At 55.4% G+C, this 14,691-nt stretch overlaps 1 protein-coding gene across 1 annotated transcript in view; it reads left to right on the top strand.

The window, feature by feature from the left end:
• The window catches only part of Bcl11b (BAF chromatin remodeling complex subunit BCL11B), an 88,105-nt gene that overhangs the window by 14,440 nt on the left and 58,974 nt on the right, over positions 1-14,691 (top strand).

Genomic DNA, 14,691 nt, shown 5'->3' with positions numbered 1-14,691 from the left:
GTTCCTGGCTTGGGAGTCTGGCAGTGGCGGTCAGGAGTCTCTGCTTCAGAGCTTGGGGATGTCCGTTTCCTAGCTGTAGAACAGAGCTGGGGGAACCCACCCCGAGCGGGCTGGGGTGCTATGTAAGGACAGGCTGTGAGGGGCAATACCTACCTGCAGGGCACTTGTGACGGGTACACGCTGCACCCCCTCCCCCGTGAAGAGAGGGCTGGGGCCCCTCCCATCGCAGGGGCCGCTTCTCCTGTGGCCTGCCCCTGAGGGGTGGGCCTGGGGAGGGGCCGTGGGAACACGTGCCCTGCTCGGTGCCCCCTGGGGACAGGTTGGACATGCCCTTTGACCCGGATAGCTGAAGAGCAGGTGTGGGGCCTTGGCCCCCGGGCACGGCCTTGTGTCCTCCAGCAGGGCATGTTCATGCCGGGGACTTTGTGTCAGGTCCCCCCCACGGCAGGCTGGCGTCTTCCCCTGGGAACGGCTGTGAGCGTTGGTCTCTGCTGTAGGTGTCTGAGTTCTGCAAGTCAGAAGAACCCCGGGGCGGGGAGGTGGGGGGACTGGCAGGCTGTTCTAGAGTGAGACAGGCCTCGGAGTTCAGACCCTGCTGGTTCCCTTGAGGCGAGCCTCAGTTTCCTCACCTGTCACCAGGGTATCATCGTCCCAGCAGCTCCCGCATGAGGATTAAAAACGTAGGTTAGGGACTTGGTAATGCTTCGCTCTCGGGGTCGCCTCTGGCTCTGTAATGGCAGGTAGGCAGTGGAGCGGGCGAATGGGTGGTTGATCCTAGGGTATCTGGGTGATGGAGGCTGTCCAGGTCTCTGGAAGAGACTGAGGCCTAGGCTGGGAGGTATGGCGGCATGGCTAGGGGTCTCCGTTACCTGGGAGCCAGCTAGAACCAGGCAGCAAGGCCTGTCTCCACCTCGAGCTGGCTTTGGGACTTCAGGACTCGTTGTCCACTGAGACCAATGAGGCAGACTGTGGCTTCTCATGCCCCATACCGGCTTCGGGTCCTTACCCTTCTTTTTCTTTTCTTTTTTTTTCTCTTGCTGGTACTAGAACTTGAACTCGGGGGCCTCAGTCCCTCTGTATGTTCTGATGCTCAGATTCCAGGCTTCTTCCCCGCCCCCTCCCCAATCCCAAATTCTTACTTCACACAGAAGCTATTTCCCAACGAGAGGATGTCCATTGTCATGAGGTTTGTTTAAGAGAGCCACTGGAGGGGATTGGATAAAAGACAGAGTCACTCTCTAAGTGGCTCTGCCCACATCTTCAGGCTGCCTCTCCTGCCCACAAGTTTTGCTTTGCCCCCTTCCCCACCTCCCCCCCCCATTTTGGGTGGTCATGTGCTGCAACCTATGGTATTTTTATTTTATGTGTGATGAGAAATCTCCTTGGTCCTTCTATTCAGCAATTGGACGGATGGATCTTTTTCTTCAGCCCAGAAGACATATGTAAAAGAATCCCTTAGAACTCTAAAGAGATATGTTTGTTCAAAGCATTTAAAATGTTGTTTTAATCAAAGGCACAAAAAACAGTCTGCGTGCTGTGTCAGCTACAGAAGAACATTTCTTCCTAACAACCATCACCGCCTTACTTTCTAGTTCCTGTTCTGTTTCCCTGCCTACTTTTCGTACCAACTTTTCTTTCTTTCCTTCCCTTTTTTAAAAAAAATTTTAATAAGAAAAAGGGAAGATTAAAGAATAAAACTTCAGTGGCTCAAATGTATAAAGTAATTTAATATGGTAGGAGCATTAATTATTTTAGCTTAATTGAATTCTGAGGACTGCAGTCTTTACAGTTTCGTAGACAAGCCCTGTTTATTATTTCTCTGTGTAGATTAACAGTAAAGGAAATACAGATAACTTTCAGTTATTTATTGTAAAATAAATGTGTCAATTCATGTGTAAAGCAAGCTGCTCGAAGATAATTGAGTCTTTATATTTTAAGAGAGGGAACTAGGAATCATGGGCGCTTCTCTGCCCAGGCTTCCGGAAATCTGCACAGCTGTTGTCCGTACCCCTATGTGAGAGTGTCCCCTTAATTCCTGCCTCCTGGCCTGGGGCCCCAGGGGGACCCTCCCACCCCTGCTGCCCCCAGGGTCTCCCCGGTCTTGGTAGTCGTTAGCAATGGGTAGCTGGTGATTCTTGGGGACTCTGCCTCTGGTTTGGGCCGTCGGCCTCATCGGGTGACGTAGCTCAGTGATTCTGCCCGTCCTGGAGACAACAGATAGTTTTTTTTTTTGTCCCAGCCTCGCCTCTCTACTGGGGACCGTCTAGAAGTTGGGCTTCACAGGGGGGGGTCTAAGGAAATAGGTGGGCTCCCTCCACCCTCCAGCACGCCCCCGGAGTGAGGGCAGGGCTGGAATGGTGTTAGGCATTGTGCCAGTGTGTCGGTCCTGACTCAGCCCTTTCCTCGCTGTGGTCATCTGGAGATGGGAATAAAAGTACTCATTATTTATTCATCTTTTTATTATTGTTGTTATTGTTGCTTTTAGTTGTTAGTGGTAGGGAGAGAGGAATGTGAAGGGAGTTTCTGGAGCTTTGTCTCTTGGAGGGTGTTCACTAATTCATTTACCCATTCACTCCTTTCTTCATTCACTCATTCACCCATTCATTCACTCCTCAAACCATTTCCTCATTCGTTTGCTTGTTCACTCACTGATTCATTCACTTACTCGTGTATTCGGAGACTAAGCCCATTCCCTCACCCTGGGCATGCAGGCTTATAGACCGGGAGCCCCAGGAGCGGGGGCTGCTGGTGGGGGACCATCCTCTGTGGGGGAGTACTGTCCTTGGTGGGGGTGCTGTTGATCCTGGGCCTGCTCCCAGCTGGTCTGCAGGGGAGGTCCTGGGACCAGGGTTGTTGGAGTTAGTCAGAGGTTGGGACTTTGGTCTGGATTCCTGGCTCAGGGACAGGAATGTGCCACTGATAATATCTGCTCACATGCAGGCCCTGTGCACTCACACTCCCTTTCTGTGCACTCTCCCTGCCTTGTTGGGGGCTCTGCTGGAACACTAAGGGCTCTGTCTATCATCCACCCACCCATCCATTCATCATCCATCCATCCACCATCCATTTACCCATCTATCTATCTACCATCCATCCATCCATCCATCCATCAATTCACCCACCCATCCATCCACTTACCCATCCATCCACCATCCATTTACCCATCTATCTACCATCCGTCCATCCACCATCCATCCATCAATTCACCCACCCATCCATCCACTTACCCATCCATCCACCATCCATTTACCCATCTATCTACCATCCATCCATCAATTCACCCACGAATCCACTCATCTATTCATCATCCATCCATCTACCCATCCATCCACCATCCATCCACTCTCCATCCATCCATTCTCCATCCTCCCTCCCTCCATTTACCATCTATCCACCATCCATCCATCTATCCACCATCTGTCCACTATCCACCTGTCTACCATCCACTCCTTCACCATTCATTCATATACCATCCATCCATCCATCCATCCATCCATCCATCCATTGAAAGCAGGCAGGAAACTTCTAGATCCCAAGTGAGGGGTTGGTTAAGAGCTCGAGGCTCCTGGAGCAGAATCCAAGAGCTATTACCTGGGAAACTGAGGTAGGGTTTTTTTTTTTTTTGAGGTTTGGGGAGAGGTACAAATATAGCCTGAATCTGAGCTACTTTGGTCTCTGCCATCCTGGACATGTGACTAGACCCGTAGTGCCCCCGTTTCCTAATCTTTGCAGCCCCTGATGACACCTGGGGTGCTTGACCAGGGCCCAGCACAGTGGGTGTGGGGTGCTGCGCACAGAAGCTGCTTCTTCCTGGGGCTCACGCACTTCCAACGCTGGGGTGCAGCAGCCCAGGTGGCCTTGGGATGCGCGTCCTGCTAGGGTTGGAGGGAAGCTTGCATGGGGTTCTAGGACGTGCGACATCAGTGGCCTCATCACTTGTGTCTGCCCCTCATGCTGAGGAGGGGCTGGGCCCTGACTCGCGGGGGGCACATCTCACTGCTGTGTCCCCGTGTCCGTGTCCTCAACGGCTCCCGCTTTCCAGCATCATACCCGGAGCCGACTGAGACGAGGCATGGGGCGCATCACCTAGCACAGGCTTGCGCCAGGAGCAGACAGCTGAGGAGTGGAAGCTTCTAGAAGGCCCAGATGAAGAAGAAAGTGTGGCCCTTGCTGGGCAATATCGGGGCGTTTGTTTTTCTGAGCCACCACTGGGGACTCCACATACCAGGGACTTTCTCTCTCTCTCTCTCTCTCTCTCTCTCTCTCTCTCTCTCTCTCTCTCTCTCTCTCTCTGTGTCTGAGTGTGGTTTCCGCCAGGTTCCTCCAGCAACACTCACCGCCACTGACCTGGCCACTTGGTTTTACATCTTATCGCCCTTCCCATAACCAAAGTTCCCACAAGGGGAAGGCGCTAGCACTCAGCTCTCACGCCTTGCCTTCGTCCCTCCTTCCAGCCTCGTGCCAGTGTTCTGAAGCGCAGAGCCAGGCAGCCAGGGATTGGCAGGAGGCCTGTGGGGTCCCAGCAACCCCTAGCTAAGCACAGTGTGTTCAAGGAAAGGAGCTTTGGACCAGGGCCCAGGGCCCAGCCTGCCCTGAGATTGTTCCCCTCAGACTTAAAAAAAAAACAAACAAACCACAAATAAAATAAATGCGGGGAAACAACAGGTTAGCTTGGCCAGTGAGAGAAAGGAAATACCCCGTGTGTGTGTGTGTGTGTGTGTGTGTGTGTGTGTGTGTGAGAGAGAGAGAGACCCTTGCTTCCCGCCTGTAAGAAACCTGCCTCTGATGTATTTGAAGTGCTTGTTTTCCCCTCCGCATTAAGACGAGTCAAATCCATGTGTGTTGTGGCATGGATTATCTCTTTTTATTATTAAATCGTGACAGCTAATGATTAGTTCTGTCTGCCTGGAGGAGCGCGGCAGGGTTCTGGCTGAGGACTGTGGCCCCCAGGGCGGGTCGGGTGTTGGGGGTTGGTTGTTGGCAGGCTGATCTGGGAAGGGGGCGGTCCGCAAGAGGGGTTTCCCCCTGTGACTTCTTACCTTGTTAGGGGCGTTTCTTGAGTTGGGTCACTTCATTTTCTTCTTAACCTTGAAGTAGATAATTCGAGCCTTCATTCTGAATTTCAGCTCAGAGTGGCTGAGGGACCTGCCTAACTAAGGTCACGCTGCCAAGTGTGTGGGGGGGAGGGATCACAGAGCTGCCTCTGCCTAGTGACTTCCTTGGCTACCAAGGAAGAGGCTTCTGGGAAGAGGACTTGGTAGCAGGTGCTACTACAGGATCCCAAGGGTGGTAGTCATCTTGGAATCCCATCTCAGACAAGGCCCCGGGTGGGGGCCCCAGCCAGGACTCCTCAGGCCAGCGAAAACCGTAGACCCACAATGTGTGGCCTGCTTGTAGGAGGTTGGAGGTTTGGGGGAGGCAGGTGGCATCTGAGAATGCAATAACATGAATGCAGATGGAATGGATGCTTTTTGATACACATAAATGGCTTGTTTTATATTCATTGCTGCACAAGCCTCCCCCGCCCCCCCCCCCACCATAAATGCGAACATCTTTGTTATTTGTTTTATTCTGTGGAATTTTGGTTTTGCCTGAGACTTGTGTGACTGCCAGCCGATTGTCCACCTCCTATAAGACAGAGATGCTTGTTTCTTGCCTCCGGGGCTTATGGTCAGGCTGGATGTAGGCCCTGTGCACGCATCGGGCCTCCTGGCTAGTGAGCTGTTGTCACAGAGAGTGGGGGAGTCTGTGGGCGTCCAGATGCAGATCCGCCTCCTCCTCTGCGCTGGAAGGACCTGTGCTGACCTTCTGCTCTTCCCTGCTCTGCCTTGGTGACTTGTCTGAGCTTACATAACCTGCTACCGGCAGAGCTGAGCTTAGGACAGGTGGCTGTGCGCCAGCTCTGGCTGCCTAGCCCTGGGGCTTGGGGCCAGCTCTCTCGCCTGGGTGGCGGTGGTGGGGGGGGGGGTTCCCTTTCCTCACCCATCACTGCCTCTCCCGCCCTGCCAGCCTCCCACCAGGAAAGGGATGGAGGCTTCCGTGTGGACGGTCCAGACGAGAGCAGAGCCTCGGTAGAGAAGCACTGAGCTCTAGCTGAACATCTTAAAACGAGGGGAAAAGGCACTGGTCAGCCAGAAGGGGAATTTTATTTCCTTTTGAGCTGTGAGATCTTATTAACCGATCTCATTTCCAAAAATTATTTATCATTTGCAGTGCTTGCGATGGAACCCAGGGCTTCATGTGCTAGGCGTAGATTCACAAGAGGTCTTATTTTCTATTTCTACGGGTCCCACACTAGTGGCAGAAATCCAGGAAAGGAGGAAGTGGTGGGGGGAGAGAGGAGAGAGAGAGAGAGAGAGAGAGAGAGAGAGAGAGAGAGAGAGAGAGAGAGAGAGAACAAATCCACCAAGCACCCAGAGAGAGAGAGAAAACAAATCCACCAAGCACCCAGCATATTTAGCTTCATTATTCATTGTTTTTGTTTTTTCACTTGACAGTAAATAGCAGTTCATTTAAATTTTTTATTAGACATTTGGGTTTTGTTGGTTGGTTGGTTTGTTGTTGTTGCTGGTTTTCGTGCCTGGCTAGTGCGAGGCAGAAAGGTCTGGAAGCCGTCCGGAGTGGGCTCCACGTGGCTAACCGAGGGGTGGAGCCCTCAGCGCCCAGGTTCCTCGTGGGGTGTCCGTGGTCCATCTTCCCCGCGGCCGTACGCGCCAGGTCTGCTGGGAATCCCACCTCGCAGGAAGGGCAGTGACACAGACGGGTTCAGTTATTGGCCTCGGCTCCCCCAGCGGCGAGGAGGGGCCCGAAGTGTCAGCCCCGGCACGCTGCAGCCGCCCCGGGCCACCTGTGGTCACATTTCATCCTGTTCCCATTGCTACCTCCGCCCTGTTCGGGGGTGGCAGGTGATGACACTTTCATTTTGTAGGGGAGGCGACTGAGTCATCGGGATGTTGTTCGATGGCCTGAGAGCGGCTGTCTCAGTGGGTCCCAGAAACTGGGTGTTCATGGGGCTGTCTCCAGGGACTGAACCACCCACCCTGCGGTGGTGGGCGAGAGGCCCTCTTGCTCTTCCGCTGTCCACTGTGAGGGTGACCCCAGGAGGCCATGGCTCCCGCTGTCCCAGCTGTGGCTGTAGGTGCACTCCTGGCCGTGCGTTTGTGGGGGCTGCTCCCCTCCTGTGTTAGGAACAGGCAGGTCACCTCCTGGGTCCAAAAGGAGAGGGCCAGGCATGCGCAGGGCTCCTGCCTTGAGCAGGCTCTCTCCTTCCCTGAGCCGGAGCCTCCTGAGCTGAAAACGCCAGGGGTTTCCAGCTGTGAGAGTCAGACCTTCCGCGCAGCGTCTTGGCCTGGACTTGGCTGAGCAAGCAGTAGGTTTTCTTGGAAGGATGCGTGGCTGGCAATAACAGTGATAGGAAAAGATACACAGGGGCTCCTGCTCCACGCAGTGGGGACCCCTGAAAGATCTCTGTACTCACCTACAGAGTAATGTTTGCAGCTCAGGGCTGGGCTCCAAGTTGCAGCTGTATAGGTTGGCATTTCTGTGTGTGTGTGTGTGTGTGTGTGCATGTGCACACGCATGCACACACACTTGCCCAAAAAGGATCTCTGAAAAGTTTAAGCTCAAGCCTCATAAAATCTGGACCGTGCTTGGCCTAGACCCTGCTAGGCAGTGGCCACCGCCTAAGGGAGGTCCGGGAGCAGTCGGGGTGACCGGGCCCGGGCACAGGAGGCCTGGTGGGCACCGCGGCCTTCAGGGCCTTTTGTTTGTCAGTTTTGTTTGTCAGATGCACCTGTTCGGGTCTGGAGGGCTCTGGAGGGTGGAGGAGGAGCCAGGTGGGTGGTGCTGGGGAAGAGAAGCCTGGGGTGAGCCCCAATGTGGGGGCTCTGCCCGTGGCTTTGCGGGCAGCCAAGGAACTGGGACGAGGAGGCTCCTTTGGGTGGAAAATGAGCAGCAGAACGACCTTTTTTGTTGGTGCTAAAAAGGCACAGGAGCTCAGTTTGGGTTCCTTGCACTCGGTCCGCAGCCCAGGACACAGTCTACACCTCCCGAAAGGCCAGAGCTGTGGGTCGCAGCTCAGCCCGGGTCGCCTTGGTGGGTGGCTTCTCTGGGTGGCACCAGGTGTCAGCGAGCGCAAGTGTCCACAGGCATGGCAGCCCCCGGATTGGGCTGGAAGTGGTGGGGTGCGAGGCAGGGCCTCCGTCCTGCCCTGTGTCCAGGAGACCCGGGGCCACCTGGCCTTTCCAGGGGAGCAGGCCTGGGGGGCAGCCTCAGCCAGGGCGGCAGGGCCCTCCCGGGGAGGAGGACTGCCTCCCCTGGGCTCCACGTGTGGGCAGGAGGCTGGACTCATTTTCTCTAAAAGGAGGAGTTAAGGCAAGCCCTTCCGTGACCCTTCCCCACCTCCAACAGTGGGGGCTGTGGACCCCCTCTCCCCTCCCCTCCATCCCCCCCCCCCCCCCCCCCCCCGGGTCTAGGCCGGTCCTTTCCCCCTCCCACCTCGAGTTCAAATCTGGCCAATTAGGAAACCTAAACAGTGCGGTCTTCTTCCTGCGTCGCGGGCTGGTAAAACTTTCCCTGCAAACCGGGCGACCACGTTCTTTCCTGGCCGGGACCGAGGGGCCTGTCATTTTCCTGCCCTGGCCCCCTGCTTTGAGAAGGGCAAGGAAGGGAGCAGATCTGTCCGGGCCCCGTGCGGTGCGCTGGAGCCGCAAGGCTGGGCCCGCGGATCGGGGACTCTGGGGGGCTGCAGGGACCTCGAGTCCGGCCCCCCCCCCCCCCCCGCTCTGACCACCTTCCCTCCCCCTCTCAGCACGACAGGCTTCGCCACCTCGGACCTGCACTTCCGACCTCCAGGCACCCACCCCCCCTTCCCTTCTCCACGGAGCCCCGGGGGCGCGGGAGAGGGGCGCCCGGCCAGGATCGGTCTCCCCCCCCCACCCCCGGCCGTGTGGGCCTGGGGACCCCGCCCTCCTCGGGGGCCTTCCAGGTTGGGGTCCCTCAGGGCCCCTTCATCCTCTCTGGACGGGGAGGGCCAGGCCTTGCCCCGCGGCTGCGGACTGCGCGGAGCTCGGGCCCGGGGCGCGGGGTGGCTCCCCCGCAGCTCCCGGGCCACGCGGGGAAAGGACGCTTGTGACAGCTGGGCGGTGGCGCCGGGGGCCCCAGTCCTGCCGAGGGGGGTGGGGTGAGACGCCGATCGGATCCCGGGGCTCCGGGCGCCCCGCCTCCTCCTCCTCCTCCTCGGCAGCCGGCCTGCTACCAGGCTCCGATTTCCCCAGCTCGCGCCCGGGGCCCGCGCGCGCACGCCCCGGGCCAACACCTTCCTGCTCTCCCGGGCTCGACCGGGGCCCGGCGTGCCTCGACGGTGCCCGCCGCCTGGGCGGGAGGGAGGGCCATGCATCATTCGGGGGCTTAATGGGCCAGCTGCCGGAGCCGGGCGGGGAGCGTCGGGTGCGCCCTGCCTCCGCGCGGCCCCGCCCGGGGTGGGGTGTGTGTGCGGGGGGGGGGGGGGCGGGCGCACGCCTGGCCTCCGCCGGGGTTGGGGAGGTGGGGCGACCTCCCCCACCGCCGAGCCTCGGAGGCTCAGGGGGAGGGCGACCAGCGCGCCGCCCCCCCGCCCCCCCGTCCCCCCACCCGTCTCCACGCGGGCTGCTCTGGGAGTGGGATCGCAGGTTTCCTCCGAGGAGAGCCCTCCGCCGCTCAGCCCCCCAGCCCTCGGCGCCTTTCCCCTCCCCGACGCCCCCCCCCCCCCCAGCCCAGCCCCAAGCCCAGCCCCAGCCCTCCAGCACGCCCCTGGCTACCGGCCAACCCCTTTCCCCGGCTGCCAGCCTGAGATGGATGGGGGCGGAGACCCAAGGTCAAGGGCGGGGAGGCCGCCTGCCCTAGGCCCCTTTGTGCGCTGGGGGTGGGGGGGGAGCCCCCTCCTCCGCCAGCCGCCCCTTCCCCACCTCTGGGGCGCGCAGCCCCCTTGGAATGACCTTGCTGGACCCGAGGGGGTGATTTGCAGTTCTGGTTCTTTAGGAGTCGCGGGGGGGTGGGGGGGTGGGGGTGGGGGTTGGGGTGGGATGCCTTCCCCTAAAGCGCCTGCCCCCCCCCCCCCCCCGGCAGGTTTGCTGGGGTGGCAGGAACCCTTTCAGCCCACTACTGTAGCCCAGGCCTAGAAGAAGGAATCCAGAGTTCCTTTTCACTATTTATGTTCCTGAAGGGCAAACAGGATGGTCCCAAGGTAATTTTCTCTGGGAACCCCCCTTCCCCCCCCCCCCAGTCTCTTAGAGAAATAGCTTGGAGCTGAGACTTTAGAACAGGGCCCAAAAGTGTGCTCCTAATTGTGTGGGAAGGAAGGCGCCCCCCCCCCCCCGTGGGGGCTGGGGTCTCCCAGAATAACAAGGAATTCTCAGCAGTTCTCCCTACCGCCCCCCCCAGACTCTCTTAGCATCAACCCCCTCTCCCCAAAGAGAATTTATAGGCAAACGGCCACCTTGCTAAGAGCCTCTTTTTGTTTCCACTTCTGCAAAACTGGCCTCCAGTTGTTCCCAGTACTCCAACAGGCCCTTAAAAAACTGGGAGAGCCCTGTGGAACCTCCTGTGTGGAGACTTCCTGGGTACCCACCAAAAAGCACTCTGAAGGAAAAGTTCAAACATCTCCCCAGTGCTGTGTTTTGGGAAATAAGAAGGTATATACCGTTTGGCTGTGCAAGATAAAACGTTCATCTTCCCTCTCACCGTGTTTCCAGCCTACGATTGGATCCACACCTCAGTTCTTCACTATTCAGAAATAAGTCTGAAGGAGACAGGACACATTTGCCCTAGCAGGAGGCCACGTAGCTTTAAGAATATGTGTGTGTATACCTATCTACTTAGGATTTGGGTCAGACATCGCATCTAGCATGTTCTGCCCTCTCCACGTGCCTGCCTGACATTTTGAGTAAGAACAGATCTTAGGGGGGGAAAAAGCCTCAGATTTAGCTAATCCGAACTTTGAGCAGTTGGCTTTTCTGGTGGAGGAGTCTGAAGGTATTTGTCAATGTACTTGTTGATAGGCCTTGGGGAAAGGCAACCGAGTCAATGCTTGGGAACTCAAAGCTGCCAGTCCTGGACATATCTGCCTGAACTTGCTCACTGATTTCTCAGACGTCCATTTATGACAGTTCCAACAAGATAGAATCTGCCTTTGAATATCTGTAAATATGGGTAAAGATCACAGTCCAGCACTCACAATGGGCCAAGACGAAAAGACAGATTCTTCTGTTTGATTAATATTTATGTTACCGGATTCCTTTACAGGAAGATGAAACACTAATTTGTGTGTGTGTGTGTGTGTGTGTGTGTGTTTAGGGGCCTTGGCCCATGCAGTTCATTTGGAGAGGTGTAGATTTTTGGAGACCAGGTGTGTGCCTGAGAGGGGGATTGTTTGCTGGTTGTCTGACTTAATGGACATTCTACCTGAGGTCCATTTAGTCCTACCTTTTCCTTACTTTGACTGCTCAACGCTGATTAAAAATAAATTAGGTAGGATTCATCCTTCTAGAATTAGGTGAGGGCTGGAGGTTACAGAAATGGGAGATTCTCATAGCAGAGGGCCCCGAGTCCCCCCACCCCCAGCCCTGATCCAGACGCTGTCCCTGGCAGGGCGGGACCGAATGTATGTACCTTCACGAAGTGGCAGGGCCTGCCCTGCTGTGTGTTGCTCTGAGCCCTGGGCAGTGTCGGCCGGGCACAGGTGGCTTTGCCTGTCTTTGTTCAGAAGTGCCCTGTAGGAGGAGTGTGTACTTGGAAATGTGGTATTTTGTCAGCAGGATCCTGTTGAAATTCAACCAGTGAGATTGGTGGGCAAAGGGGCCGGAGGAAAGCTGCTTCTAAGGGGCTGTTCACCATGGGTGTCTCTTTTTACTGCTCGGAGAAATAACAGATTTCCCTACCCATGTGGTTGCCCTGGGTGGCACCTGAGTCCTAGTTAGGCGTTTGATAAATATTTGTTGTTGCTGGAACGTCAAGGGCAACCCTCGGGGTGAAGGCATTAGAACGGAGTCCTTGGCAGGTCTCCCTGCATAGCTTTGGGCACACCAGCTCCGGTGGGTGCCCGTGTCTCTGTCTGTAAGATGGGGACGTGCCCTTGTTTACTTTCCTGTCACCGCCCGCACAGGGACACTGGCTAGTCTGCAGACTGAAGGCATTACCATCCCTGGGGACCCTCTCATTGTTGGGTTGGTGGGTTGTCTGGGTGGGGTGTCTTAATTTGCAAGTCGGAAAAGGAGTCAAATAGCTGCTTGTATAGGGTGGTGTTCTTATTGTGGAGTGGGAGCATTTGGGGCTGAGGTGGAGGGGAGATGGGGGGGGGAGGATTTGGATTTTGTATTTAGTAATAACTCAGTACCACCTGAAGGAGTGTCCCACCGACTTCTCTCCCCCCCCATCTCATCTCAAGTGTTGGGGGGAGGCTGTCATGTAATTCAGAATTCTAACACCCTGTGGTATTACTGTTGCTCTGATCCTGAATCCTGCCCCCTCCTCCCCTTCAAAGAGATAGAATTTGGATAGTTTGTTTCCAGGGGAGGGGAGGAGCTGGATAGGAGTGATTTAGATTTAGGTTGGGAGGAAGGTATACAGCAAGCTGACTTTAAATGCTCAGACTTGCTAGGAGCAGGCGAGGAATGATCTCAGTGCACACTGGTAAGGAAATTCTCGGTTACCTTTTGTTGCTGCCTCTCAAAGCTAACCAAAATTGGTATTTTTATCCACTGAACTCACAGCTGGCTCTTAACGAAAAGGTACCTTCTCGAAAAGGCCTGCTGGGACTGTAGTTCGCTTTTTCTTTTCTTTTTTTTTTTTGGTTGTTGTTATTTTTCTTGCAAAGAGGCTTTCTTCCTTTCATTTCTTTCTCCCCCCCCCCCTCCTTTTCCCAGCAAATGCTGGATGACCTGAATTTGTTTTTAATAAGAATAACCTCTGGCAGGGTCCCAAACCTCTGGCTCAGCCTTGTTCTGTAGAAGTACAGATGTTGTTGTTGTTGTCTGCTTGGCTTGTTCCCCCAGCTCAGGCTGGAGTTGGGTTGGTGAGTGTATACTTTCTCCTCTCCCCACAGGGGCCCTGGCAGAGCTCTGCTTCCCGGCATCTGGGCTGGAGTTGGGGTGGGGACCGCGGACACCTTGAGTCTGCCTGGGCGCAGGCTTATAGCCAGGAGGTGTGTGATGCTCCCTAATTGAACACAGATCCGAACAGACCCATGTGGGATGTCCCTGTATAATGTCCCCATAATGTCCCAGCTCCGTGAGCTTCCCCTGCCCCTACCTCTACCCAGCCCATCGGGTTTACAAAAAAAGTAGGAAACAGGCGAGAGCATGCCAAGCCCCATGCGAATACTGTTTGCAGAACCTGGCTCTTCCGAGCGTTTGTTAGTGACAGTTCACGGAGGGGCAGATCGGTGCTGCCTTTCTCCTGACACGGTCTCTCCTGTCTTCAACCTGAACCGTTCACAGCAAGTCTTCCGACAGCCGCCTCTTCTCTCCCGGTTGTCCTCCTGCTTCTCCTCCCCCCCCCCCGCCTCCCCCCCCCCCCCCGCGCGCCTTCCTGTACCCTCCTCTCCACCCTTCCCTTCAACCCAAGTGGGCTTGTCGCGGGGTGCAGGACAGACACGCTAAACACAGCTAAATAAATCATGTTTACGCTTGGCGTTCTCGGTAGTGAAAAATCTGTTGGCTGTTCTGACTTCCTTATTTCTCAGCATTTGCTTCCTACCTGTTTTTGAGTACATGCCCAGAAAGAGTGGTTTTGTCAAATGAGGGGAGAATGCCAGCCAGCCGCTCCTTATGCCAAGGAAGCTGCGGGGTTTTGCAAAACAGAGTGACGTGTTTTTTTTTTCTTTCTTTTTTTTTTTTTCTTCTTCTTCTTCTGGTGACACTGATGTGGTGTGTGTGTGTGTGTGTGTGTGTGTGTGTGTGTGTGTGTGTGTTTCTTTTCTCCCTTCAAAGAAATTAGGATGTAGAATAAGGTTATTAAAATGTACTTAGGAAAGGGTGGGGGGAAGCAAGAAGCTAGCTAGTTCCTCCTCCTGCTCCGGGGGCAGGCGTGGAGAGGAAAGGTCTTCCTGGTGGTTGTAAGCGGAGCAGGCAGCCCCTGGAAGCCGGGAGGCTACTGTGTGCACTTGGGCTGAGTCAGGTTCCCTGTCTCAGTCTCAAGACTTCATTTTTTTTCCCCCCTGCTGGCTTGGTCATGGGATGGAGCAAGGATTTTCTGCCCCCTTCCTTTCCCGTTTGGTTTTGTGTCTGTTTAGTGTCTGAGGTCTCCTGAGCTGGCTGTATTCCTGCTGGCTGTATTCCTGCGACGATCTTGTCCTGCGTGGGGTCTGGGGCCGGTCATTGTTTATGTTAATCGGCCGTGGAGGTGCCCCTTCCCCTCTCTGGGTTTTATTGGTCATGTTGTTGTTGTTGTTTTGTTGTTGTTGTGGGGGCATCTGAGACGTTGTTTATGTGATGGGTGTTGTGTGCTAGGCAGAGAACTTCCTGGGTAATGACAGCCAAATAAAGGCTTGCAGATTTTAAAAAGACTTAAAAAAAAATTCCAAAATCAAGTATTGCCAAATAAACACTCGCAGGCTCCTGTAGGGAGGTGAGACTTGGCTTATCCAGGAATGTGTTCTGTAAGATTTCAGCAATGGTTCTTTCTTCATGAGGTCCCTCAAAGACAGCCGAAGGTGTG

Source organism: Perognathus longimembris, chromosome 14, assembly GCF_023159225.1.
Source record: "Perognathus longimembris pacificus isolate PPM17 chromosome 14, ASM2315922v1, whole genome shotgun sequence".
Taxonomy (NCBI): Eukaryota; Metazoa; Chordata; class Mammalia; order Rodentia; family Heteromyidae; genus Perognathus; species Perognathus longimembris.
Note: the sequence above shows the minus strand (reverse complement) of the source record. Positions and strands in the feature narration are given on the sequence as shown.